The sequence below is a fragment of the Varanus komodoensis genome, unplaced genomic scaffold, assembly GCF_004798865.1.
Source record: "Varanus komodoensis strain SLA01 unplaced genomic scaffold, ASM479886v1 scaffold29_1, whole genome shotgun sequence".
NCBI lineage: Eukaryota > Metazoa > Chordata > Lepidosauria > Squamata > Varanidae > Varanus > Varanus komodoensis.
Genome location: NW_025335759.1, coordinates 105,023 through 127,719, shown reverse-complemented (window position 1 = coordinate 127,719; position 22,697 = coordinate 105,023). Strand labels below are relative to the sequence as shown.

The 22,697-nt window shown below is 46.5% G+C and overlaps 1 non-coding gene across 1 annotated transcript; it reads left to right on the top strand.

Annotated features, from left to right (window-relative positions):
* The first annotated feature begins 22,074 nt into the window (after positions 1-22,074).
* On the top strand, positions 22,075-22,146 carry TRNAC-GCA. The gene has a single exon. It is a non-coding gene; the product is annotated as a tRNA-Cys (tRNA).
* The last annotated feature ends 551 nt before the right edge of the window (positions 22,147-22,697 follow it).

The following is a 22,697-nucleotide window of genomic DNA, read 5'->3' as shown; positions in this document are numbered from 1 at the left end:
CTTCCAACTCTACTATTCTAGAATTCTATTAATTATCTGTGAAAAGGCTGGTGGAAGGATGCTTTTTAAAAGGAGAGGGAAGGTACAAGAATAAAAAATGCACAGGGGGCAGAAACTGCCTGTATGTGGGAAGGGTTGTTGATGATACAAGAAGATGGTACAGTGGAACCAAATGCCAAGAGAGATTGTGGAACCCACAATCCCACACTAGAGACATTCAAGACAAAACTGGACAGTGAGTGGGATGGTGTGACCTGGCTTCATGCACCAGCAGGGGTTGAACCCAGTGGCCTTCTTGGACCCTTCCAACCCCACTATTCTATGAATCTATAAGTCCTAAAATTATTTCCCTTGGGCCCTCACTTACCACACTGGGAAGCATCTCTCCACGGCTGGATGGTGATGCCACGAACCTGGCATTGCCACGCATAGCTCTTGAGGGCCTCACACATGGACTTGCGACTGCCCTGGGTTGTGCACATGTCTCTCACACAGTGCTCCATGTGGATCTGTGGATCTGCTAGGCTGTGGCATTCTTTAAATGGCCCATTCACATCGGTAATAATGCCACAGTGGCTCCATGACCTGAAGGCAGCTAGTTGAGTTTCGCTGCATGTGGATGGGAGCCCGATCACTGTGCAGTGGAAAGGGGAGCTGGGATCCTTCCAGCTGTCCCCAAAAAGCACAGCATCCTGAACCAAAGAGCCATTGGGAGCCCTGAATTCATCATGTGGATTTCCATTGAAGTCTCCACCAAGGCCACAGAGGGACCCAACATAGGTCTCAGGAACAGAGACGGACACATAGTAAGACCAGTCATAGGAAATGGAGAGGCCAAAATTGGTCTGGATGAAGATGGAGGATCCAGTGTAATAAGCGTGGAGTTTTCCTAATGTGAGAGTGAAGGGCAGGTTCATCTGGAGGCCATTCACCTGGGCCAAAGAAAAAATAGTAAGGGGGGAAATTAGGCAATACTGAATCCAGATTTTTTCCCCCTTCCAGTTGGTAGGCTTATGCATACACTGTAATCATTGGTCTTACTTATTTTATTTCACTGTATTTATTCATTAGTTCAGGGGTCCCCAACATGGCATCTGCAAAACTCTCACCCCCCTCTATGCATTCATAGATTTCTATAGATTCATAGCTATGAGTACATATGAAATACACATAACTTTCTAGTAATTCTACAAATAAGAATAATCAAATTAAAATAAAATAATTTTAAAAAATAAATATTTGACTAAAATAATGAAAATTAAATGTCCATGTGATGGTGGCACCCATTAACATGTCAAAAGCATTTTAAATTTCACAATCCATTGCATCACAGATAAGTATGCAACCTAATATTGTAAAATGTCTTCTAGCTGCAAAAGCATACAGAAAATCCCTTTCCCTTCCACATATTAATTTCTACAGAGCAGATACATAGCTTAAAAGATATATACAGCAGTGAATATCAAAGACCGTCGCAGTACAAAATTTATCTGAGTAATAGCCCTCCCCTGAAAAAGAAGCAACTGCCAGGTGTTGCTGGAACACAGGTGTAAAAGCATCCTTGGTTCTATTGCACCATCAGTGATGTGTTCAATTAGGAAATTCCTTATTAAAGAGAGGGTGCAGTTGTCAAATAGGCAGGACACAAAAGCTTTTGCTGAATAAGATGCAGCCTAAGATCCACAAATACTTAGGTAAATGCAAATGCCAGTGATTCACTAATTAGGCCTTTTGTTATGGCACCCACAGCTGTTTTTCAAATTGCAGAATGTGCCCATGGGCCCAAAAACAGTGGAGAGCCTCACCAAGTTGCTCTCCCACTAGCACATTTTTAGTGTTATATTACCCTTTCTTCAGAGAGATCGGAGTCCCCCTCCTTGCTTCACACACACCTTTCATGTTATCCTCTCACCAGTATTTTTTTAAACGCCAAACTTTCCCAGTCTGGTGTCGTTCATGTGTGTTGCCCTGCAACTCTCATACCATGATTTTCAGCCATCATAGTCGAGTCAGGTCTGGGTTAGGCCAGGATCGGGATGAAGCTAATGTCAGCCAGCAAGCTTTGTGGCTAAGTAGGGACTTGAGCCTGTGCCTTCCCAGTCAGAGCCCAATACAATCCTTAACCACTATTGCTCCATGAGCTTCCAGTCAAAGCAACTCCCAACAGCAAATCCACAAGGCATCAGGCACAAATAAATCCAGGCAGGCAGGGATATAGACCCAGGATCACAAAAAGTTTTTACTAGTAGTCAGAAACAAGAATGGGGGTGAACTGGGCTGGAATCGCCCTGTGCAGAATTCATGTGCTCCTCTGTCTGAAAGCCTGTTGGATGTCAGTTCACAATGGAATTAATGAAGCTCGTGAATTTCAAGTCATCAAAGCTTGCAGATTGTTCCTTCTTACCTTCACTTCACCTTCCCGTCCTCCTGCTACTGTGATGTGTTCCCCATAAACATAAAGCTCTATCTGTCTCACCCAAGATGCTGCAATGGAGCCTTTGTGATCATTGGTCACATGGATGGTGAATGAGGGGAGCTTGCCAGGAGGGCCACAGTATTTGCTAAGTGTGTACTTGCAGGCTCCTTGGTGGTCAAACATGAATCCATCAAATGTGATGTAGTGGAGGTAGCCGAACGCCCACATGGTGCCGTATCTCAGTGGGTAGCACCCCTGTTTGCCGTCCACGGTTCTGCATATCTCTTGAGACCCACAGGTATGATCCTGGCACTCCATGGGATGACCAGGCTGCTTGCAGGAGCATCTCCTGCTGCAGGAGTCTGTCAGAACCACTTCTTCCAGCTGGTAGTCATGACCATTCAGCCTGCAGCCGCACTGTTCCAGGGGTATGCAAACTCCGACATTCAAAACATACCCCTCTCGGCAGACGCATCCTGCCACACACGGCTCAGGGCATGCGGTGGGTGCTGTGAGGTTGGTGCAGGAGGCAGGACAAGCTGAACCACAGAAATCATAGTAAGCATTGGCAGGGCAGGAGACCTCTAGGTGCAAAGAAAAGAAGCCACATTTAATATTGGGAAAAATGCAACACTGAATTCCCCACGGGATTTAAGAGTGGGGAAAATGAGAAACTTAAAAAAGGAACATTGATGAATCAGTCCGTCCCTAGATTTAACCTTCATCAAGCAGCATAAACATATGCACAAAGGTAACTGTGGGGTATTTTATTATTCTGAGCTTTTTTCTAGTATGCTAAAGGTGTCTTGCACCCAGAAATATGGAAAAAGTAGTATGTTAGAAACTTGAAATATTAGAAAAAGTATCATAAACTGTCAAGGTAAAACTTTTTTAGTAGTATTAAAAACCCACATTTGTTGGTATTGTAGGATATTGGTCTGTCCCATAACATTTTACATTTCTGTTTCTAGTGAGGAAAATGTGCCCAAAGGAAATCCCATGCTTTGGGCTAACCTCTCCAGCACCCATAGTTCTCAAATCTGTTTCCCTAAACCAATTTTCTTTGGACATAGATACAAATTACATGGCTCCAAATTTATAATATATTTCCTGGATTATCTTCTCCTGAAATTGACTTGAAAATAAATCCTTACACAGTTATGTTGTGGTTATCTTGCAACAAAGATTGGCTTACAAAGACTCATGATACCATTTTGCAAAAATTGTTTGTGATGATAAATGATTCCTTCTCAGTATTCTCTGGGGAATACAAAAAATATAATTGGTACATGGATGAGCAGCTTATTGAGCAGGTGATCCATTACAATGATCTAAGCAACACCTTGCAAGAACCTCTTAATTATTAAGATAAAAGATGCACATGGCAGTTCCTTTGACTTGATTTATTTTTACAGAAGTGGGAAGCTGTGTTTCCTCAGTGTTACAGGTGCAGAAGCCAAAGCTATTTTAAAAAAGGAAGAAAAAAAGAAACTATTATCTAATCACCACCTGCAGCTTACAGTTGTGAACTGACTCGATCTAAATTCTTGTGGAACATTCAGATGCTGTCTTGCCCTGATATTTAAAGAATGCGGCATTAAAACTGGAAGCTGAAGTCCTTTCAATAGCCATTTTAGCATGGAAAAATGCTCTCAGTCTGGACTCTGTTTATCTATGTTCTCAAAGCCTAAAAATTAGCTGGTGCTAATGTTGACAGATGCTGACACTTTGCTTTGGCTTAAAAGGTTAAATGGTAAAGCAGATTGGATTGCTGTTAGTCCAGATAAAGCAGTATGATTTCAAAGAGGGTAAGTGATACATTAAAGATGGACAACTAGAAAGCAATTTGGGGTGTGTGGGGGGGCACACTCAAAAGCAAATTGTGTTTGTTCAGCACTGAAGTGGGGCAGAGAGCCCAGGTCAGAATGGGATAACTATTGGCTAATTATTTCCAAGTTCTTTCTACAATTAAACTCTGGAGAGCTCACACAGTTCAAAATGCAACCCTGTGCAACTTTGGACAGAGTTGCAATCGTAAAAGGAGGTTTACAAAAAGTTTTGCCTCAGCTGAGGCCCTGTCTTTATCTGTTAAGATAGGTAGAAACAGTGGGAAAGTGTTATTGCAATGTGATTTTTTAATGATATCAGGCCTCATTTTATATTTCCGTTACTTATTTTGCTGCCAGTTTCATACCTGCTGGCTGGCATAAATACTTTTATAGCAGAACAAGCAGCCAAGTATTGTGACTGCTGTTAAGATTTGATCTCAGAGTAACAGCTGACGGTAATGATTGGGAAATAAATGGTGCAGGTTTTGTTTATAAAGTAAAGTTGCTTCTGGTTTTATGTTATGTGTATATATACATTGAAAAACTAAGTCATATACTTCTGTTTATTATCTATAGCTTAATCTTAATTTACCCTTGCTTTACTGTTTAAAAGAATACTTTTTTTCTAGTGGCTAGGAGGTGAAAAGGTCTATATACAAAATCAGTCCTTTTTGCTAGTTGCCTGTATTTTGGGATATAACGAAACCTCAATGGCACCATTAATAAGTTCACAGAATTGATTAATTTTATGCCAAACATGCATGTTTTTTTCCTGAATAAAATGGTAAGAGGCTGAAATTTATGAACATTGACAGGTTGCAGGGAGCATGCCCAGCTCTCACATGTTATGGTCTGCTCAGATCGATTCATCTGATTCTGTGGAGAAATGGATAGGCACTGGAGCACAGATGACCTGGCAGCTGGAAGGCGAATATTCTCAGAGAAAGCATGGGATCCAGCCTGCCTTGGGCAAGGAGAGAGTTAGGGGAAAGGGGAGGGATGGATCCAGAGTTCCTTGGCCCCATGAGATGACAGGTGAAGTGAGCAGGCCACGCATGAAGTGCCAGGCATTCACTCATATAGCCCCCAAGCAGGGACAGCTACCCTGAGGGTGGACTCAAAAGCTTTTCTGAAAGGGAGTGAAGGAGGGGGAGTTCTAGTCTGGATCCAGCTCTTCACACGGACAGATGCTCTTCGCACAGCTAGTTAAGCTCTGATAAATGGGCTGTGCTTCTAAATTCTCATCAAAGTCAGCTGGAGAGAAAAAGGAGGAGGAGAAAGCAGCTTGTGATACAGGTGGCAGGAAACAACAACGCTGTGGGTGAAATACCTGGTAGGGCTATTTGTGTGTAAATCCTGCAATGGAAAGCATGTTTGGGGTGGCACATGATGCTGCCCCATTTGACCAAGCCCCTCCGTGTATGGTCCACTTATATTCACAAGTGCAATTGTTACTGAATGCACATAAGTCCCCAGTAAGCATTGCACCCATGAAATCTGCCGCCACTCAGAGGACAGGTGGGTGCATTCACACTGGAGAAGCAGGTACGTTTCGAATGTCAGAAAAGGAAACGTGCTCACCACATCCAAGCTCTTTTCTCCAGTTTGGCACCTTCCCTCCAAGCAGGTTGCAAACCTCTCCATAGACTTCCACAGCTACACACAGCATGTGATTGCCTGGGCCATACTGGCAGAGGTCATAGATGCAGGACTCATAGTAGAGATCCGGGTCTTCACGCCAGTGGCACTCTGAGAAAGGCCCAGAGCGATTTCTTAGGATGTCACACATTTGCTCAAACTCTTGCAATTTTAGGCAAGGCCCCAGGACACCTGTGTCATTCATGCACCTGAAAGAGCAAGTCACAATTTACAGGCACTGCTGGACACTCCCTTCCTCCCAGCACTGCTGTCCTGATCCAGTCAAAGCCCATCCCTATTCTTGACAAGGAAGGAAGGAAGTCAACAAAACCCATCATAAACCCATCATGTTGTGGTGGGGATAAGATGGAGGAGGAGAATGATGTAAGCTGCCTTGAGCCCTTTGTAGGAAAAGGGCAGGATATAAATCGGAAAATAAATAAATAAAATAAATAAATAAAGACTAAGATTAAACCTAGGAGCTGCGTTATGACGGCTACCTGGCCAGAAAAAGAAGAAAAACGAGAGGAAGGAATCAGTATGTTCAAAGATAGGGCTGGCCCAAGAGATTTTGCTGCCTAAAATGAGGGAGAAGCTGGAGCTGCTTCCCGTTCCATGTGTAAAGGCCGACTGGATGGGTGGTGGACTCTAGCTTCAGCACTGGTGGAGGGTCAGCATTCTCAACCACATCCGTGGGCAACAGGGCAGCTTAGCGGCCTTTGGGCAGGTTGCATGGCTCACATCAATTCCCTCTTTTTACTTTGCTACCTTCTTCCAGCACCCAGTATCTGCCTTATCCGTCTTGAGGATAGGGCAGGAACATCACAAAGAACTCAATATTTGCAAAAACAGAATTGCATACTTCAGGGGACTCATGTCTGAGATCCAAGCATTGCCGAATTCTGAGTCATTCTTGGCTTTCCTCCCATCAGGCAGGGCTTTATCATCTTCACGGGCACCATTGAAGTTCCCACAGATCCCTTGCAGCTTCCCCCAGTATTCTGGGCCTACTCGGACAAACAAAGTATGGCGGCCGTTGTACTGGATTTCCAAATGGGGATGCACTTTCATAGTCACCGTGTTGCTTTTCCGTGTGATGGTGGCCGATGGATTCAGCTCTTTTGGCAACTGGGTCTGGTTCCCGTCAACCTGAACAGAGAATGGAAGTCCAGATTGGGAAGCTAAAGCAGCAGAGGTTTTGAGAGAGGAAATAGCTCATGGCACACACAGAAGGCGAGTCCCCAGCGGTGTCACCAACCCGGGGAATAAGATTCCAGGCTACTGTAGTCACTGGTACTGCTTCTCCCCATTCTTGTCTCTGTTAGGGATTCGGAGAGGGAAAGCAGGCAGGAAAATATCCCCTCTCTGTTCTGCAGCAGCTACTGGAATTTACAGGCATGTTCACATGATAGTGGGAGAACCAAGAGAGTTAGTGAGAATGGGCCCAAGGAATGGTCTGGGAGCACAAATTGCTATCACATGGTTAACGGTACTCACTTTGTGCCCCGCCCTGCAAGGCTGGTTTTAAAAGAGATATAATGAGGCAGGAGCTCTTGTGCCAATATCCAGCCTCTCAGCAGCCCTATGTCCATTTCCAAAGGACCCATTTTGCAAACTGCTGAGCTGGCCATCTTTGCCCCACACCTCCAGAAGATGCTATACCTCCTGGCTATGCTGCCCTGCAGTGCACACTCCCCCCCCCCCCCACACACACACACCCATTTCCCTTCTTCTCTGAGCATGGTACCCACCAGAACATCTTTGCCTTGTTCCAGAATCACATGTGAGCTGAACTGCCTGGACTGGATCCAGATTTCCACTCGGTAAAGAAAGGAGACCCGGAGACTCTGGAAATTCTTGTTAGTAGCCACAATCCGGAAGGAGAGCTCGGTGGAAGAGTTGTGAGTCTTTGCGATCTCATAGGCACAAGTGCCCTGGAAATGCACCACAGCCCCGTCGAAAGTGAAGTAATGAGGGTCTCCAGACACAGTGCAAGTGGCTAGCTGACTCTGGCAGCCCCATTTCCCCTTCCTGAGTGTGCACCGCTGGCCTCGGCTGCAGTTGCTTGGGGTGCAGTGGAAGGCTGAAGCAGCACCACAGCTGCACCTTTGTGTGCAAGCTGAGAGCCACAGAAGGTCTCCAACCTGATAGGGGAAGTGGCCAGAGAGAAGGCATGGCCCATGTGAAGATAAAACCTTTCAGTAAAACTCAGAAATAAGAAGCTCCGCATATTGACAAGAGCTCTGAACAGAATGAAGAGAATATAAGAAGCTCAGAGTCTTCTCCCTTCCTGAATTAGACAACTTGTTCGTGAAACCCAGTGTTTTGTCCCCAGCAGAGGTCAGTCAGAATCCGATATGGGAGAGCACGAGGGAAATAAACCATTCTCCTGCTACATTCCGCTAATAGCAGAGCTTATAAAGTCATCACAAATGTTTAATCTGTTGGAAGGACAAAAACAATGGAGCTCATTGTTTATATGCCCAGCCGCCCCCTGAGATCGGCGGGAGAGGCCCTTCTCCGGGAGCCCTCCATGGAAGAAGTTAGGAGGGTGGTTACTCGGAGGAGGGCTTTCTCAGCGGTGGCGCCTAAGTTATGGAATGCGCTCCCCAGAGAGGTCCGCCTGGCGCCGTCGTTATTTGTTTTTCGGCGCCAGGCGAAGACCTTTTTATTTAAGCAGTATTTTAAATGTTAATATTATTGAATTTTATTTGGCCAGGGCGGCTTGTTTTATAGTGTATATTTGTATTTTATTGTATATATTTTAAAATGTTATTTTAAATTTTTTGTTGTAAGCCGCCCCGAGGCTTCGGCGAATGGGGCGGCATAAAAATGTTTTAATAAAATAAAAATAATAAAATAAATAAGCTCACAGTGCATGCATACAAAATATGCCAGGATCAGTCCCAGTCCCCTTCAGTCAAAATGCTGCCATTTGTATTTATAAATCTAATGAATGAATAAATGGCTAAAAACAGCTGAAGGAAGCAGCTCTGCCAAAGTTTGGAGAATTGCTGTTGGTCTAAGTAGACTACTGTGGGCTACTTCAACGCTTTTCACACCTCTGACAGTGGAAGAACATGTTTATGTCCATCCCACTATAGCCCTCCTTTCTCACTAAACTGGACTGAAAGAAAGCTTATTGGAGAAAATTGGGAGGAGGTCCCCCCCCCCCAAGCCTAAATGCAGCATGACGAGGGAAAGATCAACTTTCTCCTGCACTGTGCCATGCACATGTGGTCCCACCCACCCAGTGGGAGGCTTTCCTAAAGCATAATTACTGCACGGGGCATATTGGGAGCGTGTGAGACAGACCCGAAACACGTGCATGAGAGTTAGGGATGCCTGAGGAATCCAGTGGGAGGAGCAGCATCCAATGGATTTGCATGATTCTGCCACACACACACACACATGACACACAAACCAGATTCTGGGTTTTGCATGGGAAGAAGTGACCTGCATACCAATCTGACTTTCATCCTTTAAGGTATCAGTGGAGATGTTGGCGTGTGGATCTACTCACGTGGTAATATCGTCCGTTGTACTCGCAGCCACACTGCTCAGGGCGAACACATTTGTCTCCGTTCCAGAGGTAGCCGTCATCACAGGCACATCCTTCAGAGGGCAGGGGGCTGCAGAGGTGCTTAAATGTGGGCTCCACACACAGGTCCTGGCAGGGGGGCTTATGGAGCTCATAATGACTATTGGCTGGGCAATCAGCAGCTAAAAAGAGGAGGAAAGCACGTCCTGATGGTTGATCCCCAGGAGAATGTGAGGCTTAGTTTGCTTTTTATCCTTTACAAAAGCCTTCTCCCCACAGATGGAGGTGTCTTAATGCAATTATTATGCTGAAACCCATTCAGGCAACTAAGGTTATCCATTTTAAAATTGCCGGGGATAATTCAGGCACCCGCCTGGGACTCACTACTAAATGTACCAGAGAAACTTCACAGAGAGCACTTGGACTTCTGTGAATTCAACCTGCAGATTCTGCAGTCAACTGGCTTTTTCTGAGTCACATGGACTTGTTGGCTTGTCTTTACCTTTGGGAGTCATTTGTGCAAATCTGCACTTGCGAGAATGTGCACTGGCACGTATGCATATCTAGGCAAATAAAACAAAATTCCTTTAAAATTGATTGTCAATGAGAAGATGAAGGAATGAAAGATGCCTGAAAAACCATGACAATAGGCACAGGATGGCTTTAACAGCTTATATCCCATCCTGTAACAAAATGTTTCAGTGTTCTTGCCCTTGTCTGGTGCACTGTAAACTAATGATCTTCGCTTGCCTGTAGCCACGAACACTTGTGGGTATTTCCTGGTCCTTGGGGGCTTCTCCTCTTCCCCACCCCAGTCAAGTGGTGACTGTGCTCCAGGCCTTTCCTCCCATCCTGAATCCAAACAGGTCATTAAGTCTCCAGTTAAGCAAATTTGGACAGGCTCACTTGGTCCTTGATCTGGAGGGATCTTTCCTTGTCACCGAGGAAAAGCTTTGCTACAAATTTCCCCAGCGCAAGATCCTGTTGTGCTGTCTCTCGTTTCCTCTACTTCTTGCAGATTCTGTTTCTGCTCCATCTCTATTATCTGTGCAGTGCACCCCTGCAGCTAGCCAAGCAGGCTGCTCTCTGCCTCTTGGGCCCCTCCTACTCACACAGCTAACTGGCCAACTCCTCTTGTGTTCTCTGCCTCCCTCAGTTCCCAGCTGCATGGCAGCTACCATGAGGAGGCTTCCTGACTCCTCCGCTAAGGATGTGAACATCAGCAAAATTCAAGCTCACTAAAGTTCTTCAAATTCTGTCTTACTGCTAGTTCGGACTTGAGTCCATACCACTTTGGGGAATTTATTTACTTATCGCCTGCGAAAAGGATTGTACAGTTTTTTCCAAATCTTGAAGGGGCCTTTTGAAGGTTCTTTGCTCAAGGTCCTTCCAAAACCTGGATCTGAAACTTGCCTTCACTCAGCTGTTTGGTGACAGATGCACACATGCCTAGAAACACTGGGTTGCTCTGAGATTCACAGGTAGGACCTACCGCAGAAAAACTCTGTCCTCCAGGGCCAGAGGGTGACGTTGGCTCTCTGGCAAGCTGCGACATATGTCTGGATGGACTGGCACAAGATGCTGCTGTCTCCAGCAGAGACATAAAGGTCAGAAATGCAATTCGTCAGGTAAGGCTCCGGATCAACCTGGCTGTGGCAAGAGACAAATGGCCCTTCGGTATTCAGGATGATCCAGCACATGGATTTTGCCTGCACAAGGAGGTCAGCTATAGCAGATGAGGTCCTGTTGGGGATGGTTGGCAAAGTCTGGTCTAGAGCAGAGTCCCAGGTGCTTCTCGTGGTAGACCTATTCTGCACCCCAAAGTCATCAGCAGCAGCTCCATTGAAGTTCCCACACAGTCCACACACCTGGCCTTTGTAGGCAGGGGAAAGCATGACAAAGACACTGTGGGCCAGGTCATAGCTGACCATTAGCCCAAAGTCTGCTTTTACAACTGCATAAAATCCATGCTGATAAACAACAATCCCTTGAGTTTGTAAATGAACTGGGAGGAGGACAACCACACCATCAATCTGTGTAAGAAAAAGGAGAATATGATTTGTCTGCTCCGTGATGCCTTGTCCTACTCATGTTGCTACCAAAGTCTGCACCACCATCTGATCCATACTTTCCACATCTCACGTTGGCACCATAGGGCTTGAACCCAGGGCTAGCACTAGCACTGGGCGGCCTTTGGAAATGGCCTGGGCCCCAGTTGGGCCCACAGCCAATGCCTTTCCTGGGCCTTCTTTACGATTGGCTGTTGTTCCTGGCTCACACTCCGGGCAGTGCCTACCGGCTGCATCTAGGCACCATTTTCATGCTCCACAATTCCCTGAAGTGATGCTATAGTAGAGACATGGCAGAAAACTTAGATGGTGGCTACAGGCCACTATCTGGTGCTGCTGGGGATGCTGATGTTTCTATCTGCTCCCAGGAAAACACAGGAAGGGAAGGGCTCCCAGGAAGGGCCTCTGATAGAGGACATGGGTCTGACAGAGGTGGATTCACCCACAGTCCTCTCACTCTCGCATCCAGTCCCTCTTGAGCCAGGAGTCCTGCAGGTCAGACACACATGTCTGTTTCCTATGCTTTATTCACCCTTTGGAATACCAGAATTACAAAAATAATGAAACACCATCCAAAGCCCCAGAGAAAACAAAAGATTTTGGCTTAGCCAAAAAAGTTACAATGAAAGCAAGTATCCTTCCCTCCCCACCTCCCCCACTTCTTTCTTTGACATGGATTGCTGATGCTTGAATAGAGCTGGGCTGCTGGAAACAAGTGTGGGGATTTCATTGCTTGTTTTCCAAATCTTGTTAAAATGCAATTGTTTCAAATAGTGGAGAATAAATCATTCTGATTGTAACTATAGAAAAAAAGTCTTTACCATGGCAGTTCCCTGGTGGCCTCGCTGCAGATGTATCTGCGTATTGTTCACCAGCACAAAGACCTCTGAAGTCACAGGGAAAGGGTTGTTCGGCAGCCTCTCAGTCTTCACCGCAACTCTAAAAGAGGGTAAAGAGCTGGACAACCTGCATAGTTCTACCAAGACATGTGTGGAGGTACCTCGAAAACTGTAATGCTGCCCATCGAAGGTGGTGTAGTGAAGGAACCCAGAAACTTGACAGATGCCATCTGACAGTGCATGGCACCCGTACACCCCCTTCTGGGCACCACAGAATTGTCCGGAGCCACAGAAGGACCCGACAGCATCCACTGCATGGACTGATCCATCACACCGGTACATCGTTTGGCACTGTTCTCCTTCCCAGAAGAAGCTGTCCCCCTTCAGGTAATATCGGCCCCTATAGCTGCATCCACACTGCTCCGGAGGCACACAGTCGATGCCACTCAGCACAAACCCAGGGTCACACTGGCATCCTTCTACACATGGGAAAGGGTGGCAGCTGTCTGGCTCAGCTTGTTGGGTGCAGGAGTCAGGGCAGGGGGAGCCACAAAGTACATAATGGCTGTTTGCTGGGCAGGTCAGTTCTAAACAGAAAAGCACATAGAATAATTTTATATTTTTTCTTGAAAAGCATAGATGTTTGAGTTAACTGTGACTGTGGTAATGGAGAAAAATGTAATAAAATTAGTCATTAGTACATGCAAAATATAATGGCTATATGCATTCATTACACTGTCATGCATCTAAGCCTTCTCCAGTCTGGTTGCCTAGAATGTGGTGGACTACAGTTCCCATCATTCATAACGAGCATGGCCAACAGAAGATTATCATGCCAGGATTTTTAGGCACCCTCTGTTCTAATAACTCTGAAATTCTATGCCAAAATAGTTGTATTTTTGACCCATTAAAATATACAGATGGAGCAAAGGTGCCTAATTTACTTATTTTGCATGATGTTGTATTCTTTCATTGGTTGTAGAAAAAGCTATATATGGTACGACATATATTTGGAATGGGAGATTAGTGACCGTGCTTCTTATGTTGCCATTTTTCTTTCCAGCTGTATAGGGGACATCCTTGGCACTCCATAATGGCTACCTATCTGGGCCATGGATTTCAGCACCATGGATAGCTCCCCCCGAAAGTCCCTGCAAAACTGAAAAGAAAACCACAAGCCGATTGCTTTTCCTTTTGCCATTTCAGCAGGCATGCCACTTTATTTTGGGTTCTTTTTCACAGCCACAAAGGCTAGAAAATTCTCTTCCCAAAGTAGAATCTGAGTTCCATACCCAATAGATTCCACTGTATATCAGCAAGCAAGCAGAAAGACACAGACTTGCACCTTGAATATAAATTCTCTACTGAAATTTACCTACCACATCCAACGATCTCCCTCCATGGCTGTATGCTGATGCGACGAGCTTGGCACTTTTGGGCATAACCGTGCATCACTGCGCACAGAATCTTGTGGCTGCCCTGAGTTGCACACATGTCCCTCACACAGTTCTCCAAGTAGAGCGGAGCATCTTCTGGGTGGCTGCAGCCTCGAAATGGTCCATTAACATCACCCAGGACCCCACAATAAGCATAGGATCTATACTGAGTCTGTTCTGTTTCGTTGCACTTAGGTGTGGGCCCAATTACTGTGCAGTGAAACGGGGAGCTGGATTCCTTCCAGCTCTGACCAAAAGCAGGAGCATTCTGAACCAAAACACCATTAGGCGTTCTGAAATCATCTTGGCGGTTGCCATTGAAATCTCCACCAAGGCCACAGAGAGACCCAGAATAGCTCTCTGGAAGAGAAATGGAGACATAGTAAGACCAGTCATAGGAAAAAGAGAAGCCAAAATCAGTCTTAATGATGACGAAGGTGTTGATGCAATAGGCATAGAGTCTCCCTGATGCGAGCGTGATGGGCAGATTCATCAAGAGGCCATTCACCTAGGACAAAACAGAGGCAAGAGGATTGTGTGTCCGTATCATATATCAATGTTTGCGTATCATATATCAATGTATGCATATCAATGTGTGCATACATGTATGCGTGGAATGTCAGATGAAGATTCCAAGCATTGCAAAGATTAGAGTACACCCAAAACGGATGTGCTTGTCTGTCTCTTCACCATTCTGTGTAAGGAACACCCTCCCTCTTTTCTCTCTTTCATTCTCTTTCTGGACCATCCACAGACCCCCTATCTGGATCTGCCCAGCAACCCCTCCAAGCCCTCACTTTCTTTGTTCCACACATGCACCCCACGCTCCCCATCACACATACACAGAAATGAACCCCCATTCATTCCCCATGCATATCCATGCCATCCCCTTCCCATTCAGTTGCCTATACCAGAGATGAGGACAATACAAATCCAAGGCAGCACTCCCCAAGCCAAATCCCTTCTGTGTACGGGTTGCTTTACTGATCCCATTTCCCCCCACCCCACCCCCCCACCTCCAGTGATCCATTTGCGGGGACAGGAAAGGGGCTTAAAGGAATTAAAATGTTTTTTCCCTCTTGCCCCTCCCCATAGCAATTTCCTGCTGATCTCCTTTTTATTCTTATTACTGCATCACATTTATATCCTGCCATTTTTTCTCTTCAAGTGAATCCAGGGGTGCTTACATTATCTTCCTCTGCTCCATTTTAATCTTCACTACGACAGCCCTGTGAGGTAGGTGAGGCAGAGGGTGAACAACTGGCCCAAGGTATGGTCAGTGATGAACATCGCATGGAATAGCATCTAACAGTTAAGCTTAGCCAGTCTTACCCAGGTGAGGCACCTGTGGACCTCCAGACATTTTTAGACCCTGAATGGCCTGAGCCCCAAGCAGGATGGTGGGTGACCAGAGATGGTGGCAACAGCCATCTAGCAGACTTAGAGGTGTTCGCCCCAGTATTGTGCACAGAGCAGAAGGGGACTGCAATGTGACTGGGGCCTGAAACTGCACACAGTGTTTACCTGTATTATGCCATACTGTCCTTCCGCTATACAGATGTGCTCCCCATAAATTTGCAGCTCCAGATGCTTTACCCAGGCTACTGTAGTTGAGCCTCTGTGGGTATTCTGTACTTTGACCGTGAAGCTTGGCAGCTTGCCTGGAGGGCCACAGTACGTAGCCAGGGTGTACTTGCAAGCTTCCCGCATACTGAAGGGAAAGCCGTCAAATGTGATATAGTGAGAAGGGCTGTATATCCACATCGCCCCAAAGCTCACAGGGTAACAGCCCCGTCTATCATCCACAATTTTGCACATTTCCAGAGCCTTGCAGGCATGCTCCTGGCATTCCATGGGGTGAGCAGGCTGTTGGCAGGAGCATCTTTTGCTGCAAGTGTCTGTTATGATCGCTTCATCTCCAAGTTGGTAATAGCGCCCATTCAGGGTGCAGCCACACAGCTTCAGGGGCACGCAGACTCCGGAGTTCAGGACATAGCCTTCACGGCAAAAGCAACCTGCCACACAGGGCTTTTTGCAGAGGCCAGGGGCCTGGAGGTTGGCACACGTGGCCGGGCAGGAAGCGCCACAGAAGTCATAGTACATGTTGGCTGGGCAGGTGACACCTGAAAGAGAGCAGGTGGGGGTTGTTTGAAGTCCTGTAATGCTCAAGCGTAACACATTAATGCAACACACTAGTGATGCTTGCACTACTGTTAATTTGCTTCAGAAAAACATTTCATTGCAAACATTGGGACAGTTCTATTTGGAGATGGTTCTGTTACACAGAACAGCAATGTATATTTGAAAGGATCTGACATTTGAAAGATGCAGAAAAATTAGAAACTGTCTAGAGGAGGGCAACAGAACTGATGCAGAGTTTGGAAACACTGCCCTATGAGGAGAGACTGAGGGAACTGGCATGTTCAGCCAAGAGAAGAGAAGACTGAGGTGGAACATGATATCCCTCTATAAGAACCTCAAAGGCTGCCACAAAGAGGAAGGTCAAGATCTCTTCTTGGTGATGCCAGAGTGTAGGATACAGAATAATCAACTGAAGTTGCAACAACCCAGATACAGGCTGGACATCAGGAAAAGCTTCCTCCCTGTCAGAGCAATACAGCAATGGAACCAGCTGCCTAGAGGGGTGGGGGCTCTCCCACACAGGAGACATTCAAGGAGAAACTGGGCAGCCACCTGAGTGGGATGGTGTAACGTGGTGTCCTGCAACAGCTGGGGGTTGGACCCAGTGGCCTTCATGGCCCTTTCCAACTCTACTATTCTATATCTATGACATGTTTATATAAACATTAGAGTTGTGCATGGACCTCTTGAAATATTCCACCCTATTCACAGGCAGAAGAGTTGCCCAGTTTCACCGGATTTCTCTGGGAGAAGGAGAAATTCCTCATTAGTTTCTTACTGGTAGGGCCCAATATTGGCAGGGGCTGCAGGACAGTTTCTTTTCTATCAGATAGAATGAGAAGCATAAAAGAACCATTTTTAGCACTGCACTAACTCACTCACACACACATACACACTATCACCTGCACCCCTTTGATCCTCCTGTCCTCCCATCACCTCTTCCTCCTTGTCCTCCTCTTTAGAGTCTGATAACACAGGACTTTGGAAAGTCAGCAAAGAGTGAGTCCCTGGTCTATTCACTGCAGGTAGAGGGAGACAGTGGACTAACCCACATGCTTTTCAACAGGAAAACAACGTTCTTTGTTGTTGGCTTACCACACCCCGTTTCCCTCCGCCAGCTCGCCACTTTCACCCCTACAATGGTGCACATCTCCTCGTAGGCTTCAATGGCTGCGCAGAGCATGCGGTTGCTCAGTCCGTACTGGCACAGGTCATAGATGCACGATTCGTAATAGGGGGCCGGGTCTTTGTGCCAGTGGCAGTCAGAGAAAGGCCCTAACCGTTTGATGAGGATGGCGCACATCTGCTCATACACGTGTCGTTTCTGACAAGGGACAAGCTCTGCCGTGTCATTCCTGCACCTGAAAGAGTCATGCAGCAAGCAGGAAGTTTCAGGAGGATGGACCTTTGACTGGGGCAGACCTTCCCATCCTGGTTCCCTACAGATGGGTAAGATGCCAACCCCTGCCAGCAGAGCACAGTCTTGGGGATTATGGAAACTGAGGTCCAACCTATCCGGAAGATACTGGGTTGGAGAGAGTTGGTTGGGAGCAGGATACATGAAGGCTAACTAATTTGATTTCCTAATTAAAATATTTGATTGAACAACTCTCCTTAAAACATGAACTTCAAAACCATTTATATAGCACCAAGTCTGAAATGAACTGAACATGAACTGGCGTGCAGATGAGAACTTATCCACCTGTATTCTCAGTTTCCAAATGTTCCAGCAATGTGTTCTCTGCTCAAAAAGGAGATCAAAATACATTTCAAACTGTGTATTTGGGGAAAATATACCCTCCAGATACACATTTATTTTTAAATGTCTTTCCTTGCCAAATAGTGTATACTTGGAGGGAAAAGACATTTAAACAATTCAAACAGCAAACTTTTGTGCATAACTTTTTTAGGAATGAAAGATCAATGCAGAAACACTTATAAAAGTGATATTGACTAGAAAGAGACGACTTCATCCATTTCAAGACTGTGCAAACAATTTGGATCATGTTGATCCTTAAGACACTCAGGCCCAAGAAGAGGAATCCCTGTTTGCAGTCCAAGTGGCATGGTCACCAGGGGTGGTGTTAGCATGCAGTCCTCCAGTGCTGGAGCCCCAGTGTTTCATTCGGGGCCCAAATCTCTGGGACAACATCAGCCCTACCACCAAGCTGCCCATGGGCACTTGCTGAATCAAAGCACAAGGACCCCAATTATCTCTGTTGCATCTGAACCACCTGGATTAGGTGGCTTTTGCTCACCTGAACTTCATCTCCTGTTGTCCCCCTCCCCAGAATCTTTCTACCTGAGTTATTTTCCTTCCTGAAATCAAATGTTCTCCTCAGTTCTTCCATAACATTTTTCCTTTACAAATAGGGATCTCTTTAGGAGACAAGGTCCTTTGAAGACCTACAGGAATACACTTTATTTATTTAGCTATTTAGTTATTTATTTAATTCCTATGTCACCCAACAGCCAAAGCTATCTGGACTTCAATGCATATATTAATTAGTGTAGACATCAGTTTGTGCATTTTTTGTCCTGTAGGCCTGAGCACTATGTAGCACCACCTCAATGGTAACTACAATCTTCTCTACTACGCACAGCTGACAGTCCTGTGCTTCTCTTGGAAGGAATTCTGTACAATCTGGATAACAAAAGAACGGTGATTACATTTAACTTAAGGGGGAAACGAACCAACCAACCAACCAACCAACCTACCAAATTGGACTAGTATTTGATATCCAGGCATTCCCAAACTCTGCATCATTTAGAGCTTTGTCTCCACTGGGCAAGAGTTTATCATCAGAAGCATCGCCATTGAAATTTCCACACAGTCCACACAACTGATGTTGATACTCTGGGCCCACACGGATGAACAAGGTACTGGCCCCATTGAACTGGATCTCTATGTTAGCTTTTATTCTCACAGTCAGCATGTGCCTCAGTCTGAGTATCAGAGCAGCGGATCCCAGACGGGCTGGTAGCTGGGTCCTTCTGCCATTAACCTGGTACCACGAAGGAGAAAAGAAACATGGTTTCTGCAGCACTAACTCACTCTGACTTCTCTGATGGCTGGCTGGATGACTTGCTCAAAGGCAATCGGGAATGGGTCCAGATCCAGTGTCATCAACAGCCGTCACATTCTCACCACCACACCACACTGACTCACTCTCAGGAAAGCATATATAGCTTCCAAACAGAGAAGGAGCTGCTTTTAATATATCCCTTTTTCTTCTCCTTAGGTAGATGAAAAGCATGAAAAAATTAACAAGCATACCCTTAGATCCCATAACCATCCATAAAAAGATTCACCTCATTAGCTAAAGGTAGTCTCATGGTACTACCTCCAATTGCAATAGCACTGGGAAAGCGTGTCCCTTCAGATCTTGCTGAACTGCAACTCCCATCAACCTAAGCAAGAATGACCAATGGTGAGGGATAATGGGAATGGTAGGACAACAAAATCTGGAGGTCTACACATTCTCAATCCGCTAATTAAACCTTTAGTTGATGAAACTACTGGTTAATGCTCTATCCAATTGATGAACTTTGGACCATGGACTGTATCAGCATCCCAGGGAGCATGGGAAGACCAGATAATGGTCTGAAGGCACACAAAGCATCTACCATGTGGAAACTAAGCAGGTCTGTGGCTGGCCTGAGCTTGGAGGGGAGACCACCTGGGAACCACATGTAGCCACCTTGAGTTCCACACTGAGAGAAAGGTGGAATATAACTATAATAAATAAAACTAGCTCATGGAGGTGGAAGTCACCTCTGCTTCTCCTTCCCTGCAACTCATATAGATGAATGAGACACCATCAGGACAGCTCATACCTTGAGGGAACCATTTTCCTCCCAGCCCTCCCTGGAAGGCCCACTAAGCCCACTCTCTGAGGTCATGTTTGCAACCTCGGTGGGGCAGTTTGCATGGCTCTTTCCATGTTGGCTAGTGTGCACGCGCATGTGCATGTGCATTTGTGCACATTTGTATTTACATGTGCATCCTTCGAGCTTGGAGACACAGCTACAACGTTGGAATGATTTTCCAGCTTCGGTGCTGGTTTTCCAAAAAGCCCTACGTCCACCTAGATGCTGACTTACAGGATTGTGTTGCCCACCAATTAAACCCTGCAGACCTAACAGTACTTAGCATTCAGCCACAACTCACATGGACAGCTTTGCCCCTCTCTAGAACAATATGAAAACTTGAAGGCGGGGCCTGCAACCAGATTTCCACTCGATAAACAAAGGATACGCGAGGGTTCCGGTAATGTCTGTTTGCAGTCACGATCCGGAAGGAGAAATCCTGGGATGAGTTGCAAGTGTGAGAAATTTCATAGTCACAGACACCTTGGAAATGTACCACGGCACCGTCAAATGTGAAGTAGTGTGGATCCCCGGTCACAACACAGGTGGTCAAGAGGCTGTGGCAGCCCCACTGTCCGTCTTTCAGGGTGCACTGCTGATCCAGGCCGCATTTAGCAGTGAAACAGCGGAAGTTGCCGTGGGGCTCACAGCTGCATTTTTTAGCACAGCCGGGCAGCCAGATGTGATCTCCGAGCTGCAGCAGGAAAACAAAGAGGCAATGTCCACCATTCTTTCCAAACCTAAAGGACACTCAGCTACAACCACATCCTCTGAGATCATCCAATGCTTTGCCATTCTGTCTCCCACACTACTTTTTGCTACAGGGAACCTTTCTAGACCTGGTCCCCATCCTGGCACCCCATCATGCTCGCATCCTCTATGCTTCCCTTGCCTGTCACCCTATTTTGCCACTGCATAGACTTCATTTCAGTTTATTTCTGCTCTGCATCACCCTCAAGAGGTGTGCTTAGCTTGTCCCTTAATCCTTGCAACAACCCTGTGAGGCAGGCTGACAGCATCTAATTACCTTAAGGCCACCTGGGTGAGTGAAGATTTGAACCCGGCCCTCCCTAACCCTGTACAAATACTCTAACTTACCCTTCCGCAATGTAGTGCTCTCTGAATATTTTGGATTACACCCCCACAATTGCTGAGCACTGGCCATTTGATCAGGTGCTGATGGGAACTGATGTACAAAACCTCTGAAGGCACCAGGGTGGAGAAGCGGATCTTGCAACTGCCACCTTGGCACTCTCAGTGAGGAGTATTTGCAGGGAAGTGTGCTCTGGACCTTCCAACAGTGGAGCCATCACAATGGCTCCGTGCCCGTCTTCTCTAACAATTCCAATGCCCCTTCTGGATGGAAATGATGGCAGTTCCAGTCGAAGGCACCCAGAGTGCCCCAGGCTACTTTGCACTTCACGTACTTCCCAGCATGCCTTGTCAGCATGGTTGTCTGGAGGAATTCTGGAAGGCGTTGGACATTTTTCTGTCTAAACAGGCACAGGATCATGCCCGTCTGGATCCTGGATTTGTATCGGTGGTGGCAGAGTTCTATATAGACCCTAGTTTTGACTCTTTGTCCATCTAGCATCCAGAGAGTTTGTAGCTAAGTGTCTTTTTCATGACCTTGCATTAACTGGAATCTTTTAATGGAAGAATCCCTAATAGGATCATAGAATGGTAGAGCTGGACGAGCCAGCTGCTCAGTGCAGCATTCCAGGTTCAAGCATCCCTAATCGATGGCTGTCCAGCTGCACCTTGGATGCCTCCTGCGTGAGAGAGCCCATGGCCTTCCTGGGCAAAGACACCAGGAACAGCGACCGAGACCTTCCACATGCAGCACCTGTGCCCTCCCTACTGCATTAGAACCCCTTCATCATATGCAGAAACATTGGCCTCAGTGGGACTGAAGAGCCGACTCACTTGGTAATAGAGTCCACCACGCATGCAGCCACACTGCCCTGGCAGGACACACTTGCTGCCACTCAGGTAGTTCCCGTCATCACAGAAGCAGCCTTCCACGCACGAGGAGACACTGAGGCCCTGAAGCCACGTCCCGGAGCAGAGCTTGTGTTCAGGGCTGCCACAGAGCTCATAGTGACTGTGCTCTGGGCACTGAAGACCTATGGGGAGAGGCAGTGCTTAGCTAGGGGGGATTGTTCCTGCCAGGGGTGGCCCTCAGCCTAACTTCATGTGGCACTCAGCCTAGTTTCAAAAGCCTTTTCATAATTTCAAAAGCCCTCTGCAAGGAAGCATTTCAGACACCTGCCAAGGGTGCCCTGTCCACCAGAGGGGGTATAGCTCAGTGGCAGAGCATTGGATTGCAGATCAAGAGGTCCCTGGTTCAAATCCAGGTGCCCTCTCAACAATTTTTTCTGTTTCTATAGGCATGTTGTAAGCAGAGCCAGCTAGAGCGGGGGGCGAGGGGCGGGCAGGCTAGATGGCCTGGTCTCTATGTTACTGTGATCCTCAGTCCTTACCATCCATGGGCAGCCTGTTAGATGAGAAGGAGGGAGAAAGAGAAGGGGCAGCGGAGGAAGAGAGGGAGAAAAGAGGTGGCATCAAAGAGAGATGCTTAAACTTGGCAGGGCACAGGACTCTCAGAAGCCTCTGAGTCTGAACATTCAATAGGATCAAGCCCTAAAATGAGGAGCAGTTTGATTAAGTCACAGTGGTGAAGTCCCTTGCTGGCAGGGTTCAGACAACATAAGAACCTACACTCAAGCCTGAGTACAGACTGAGTGTGTGTGGCCATGAAACATGGGTTGCTGCTGAAATACAAAGTATTGTGTTGCCTGAACCCAGCTATGCCAACTAGGGATCTCCAAGGAATCTGTTTTGGGGCTGGAAACCCATTCCCTGGGCTTGGCTCCCTGGACTCTGGTCCACTTTGCCGTGGGCCTGAATGCAAGTA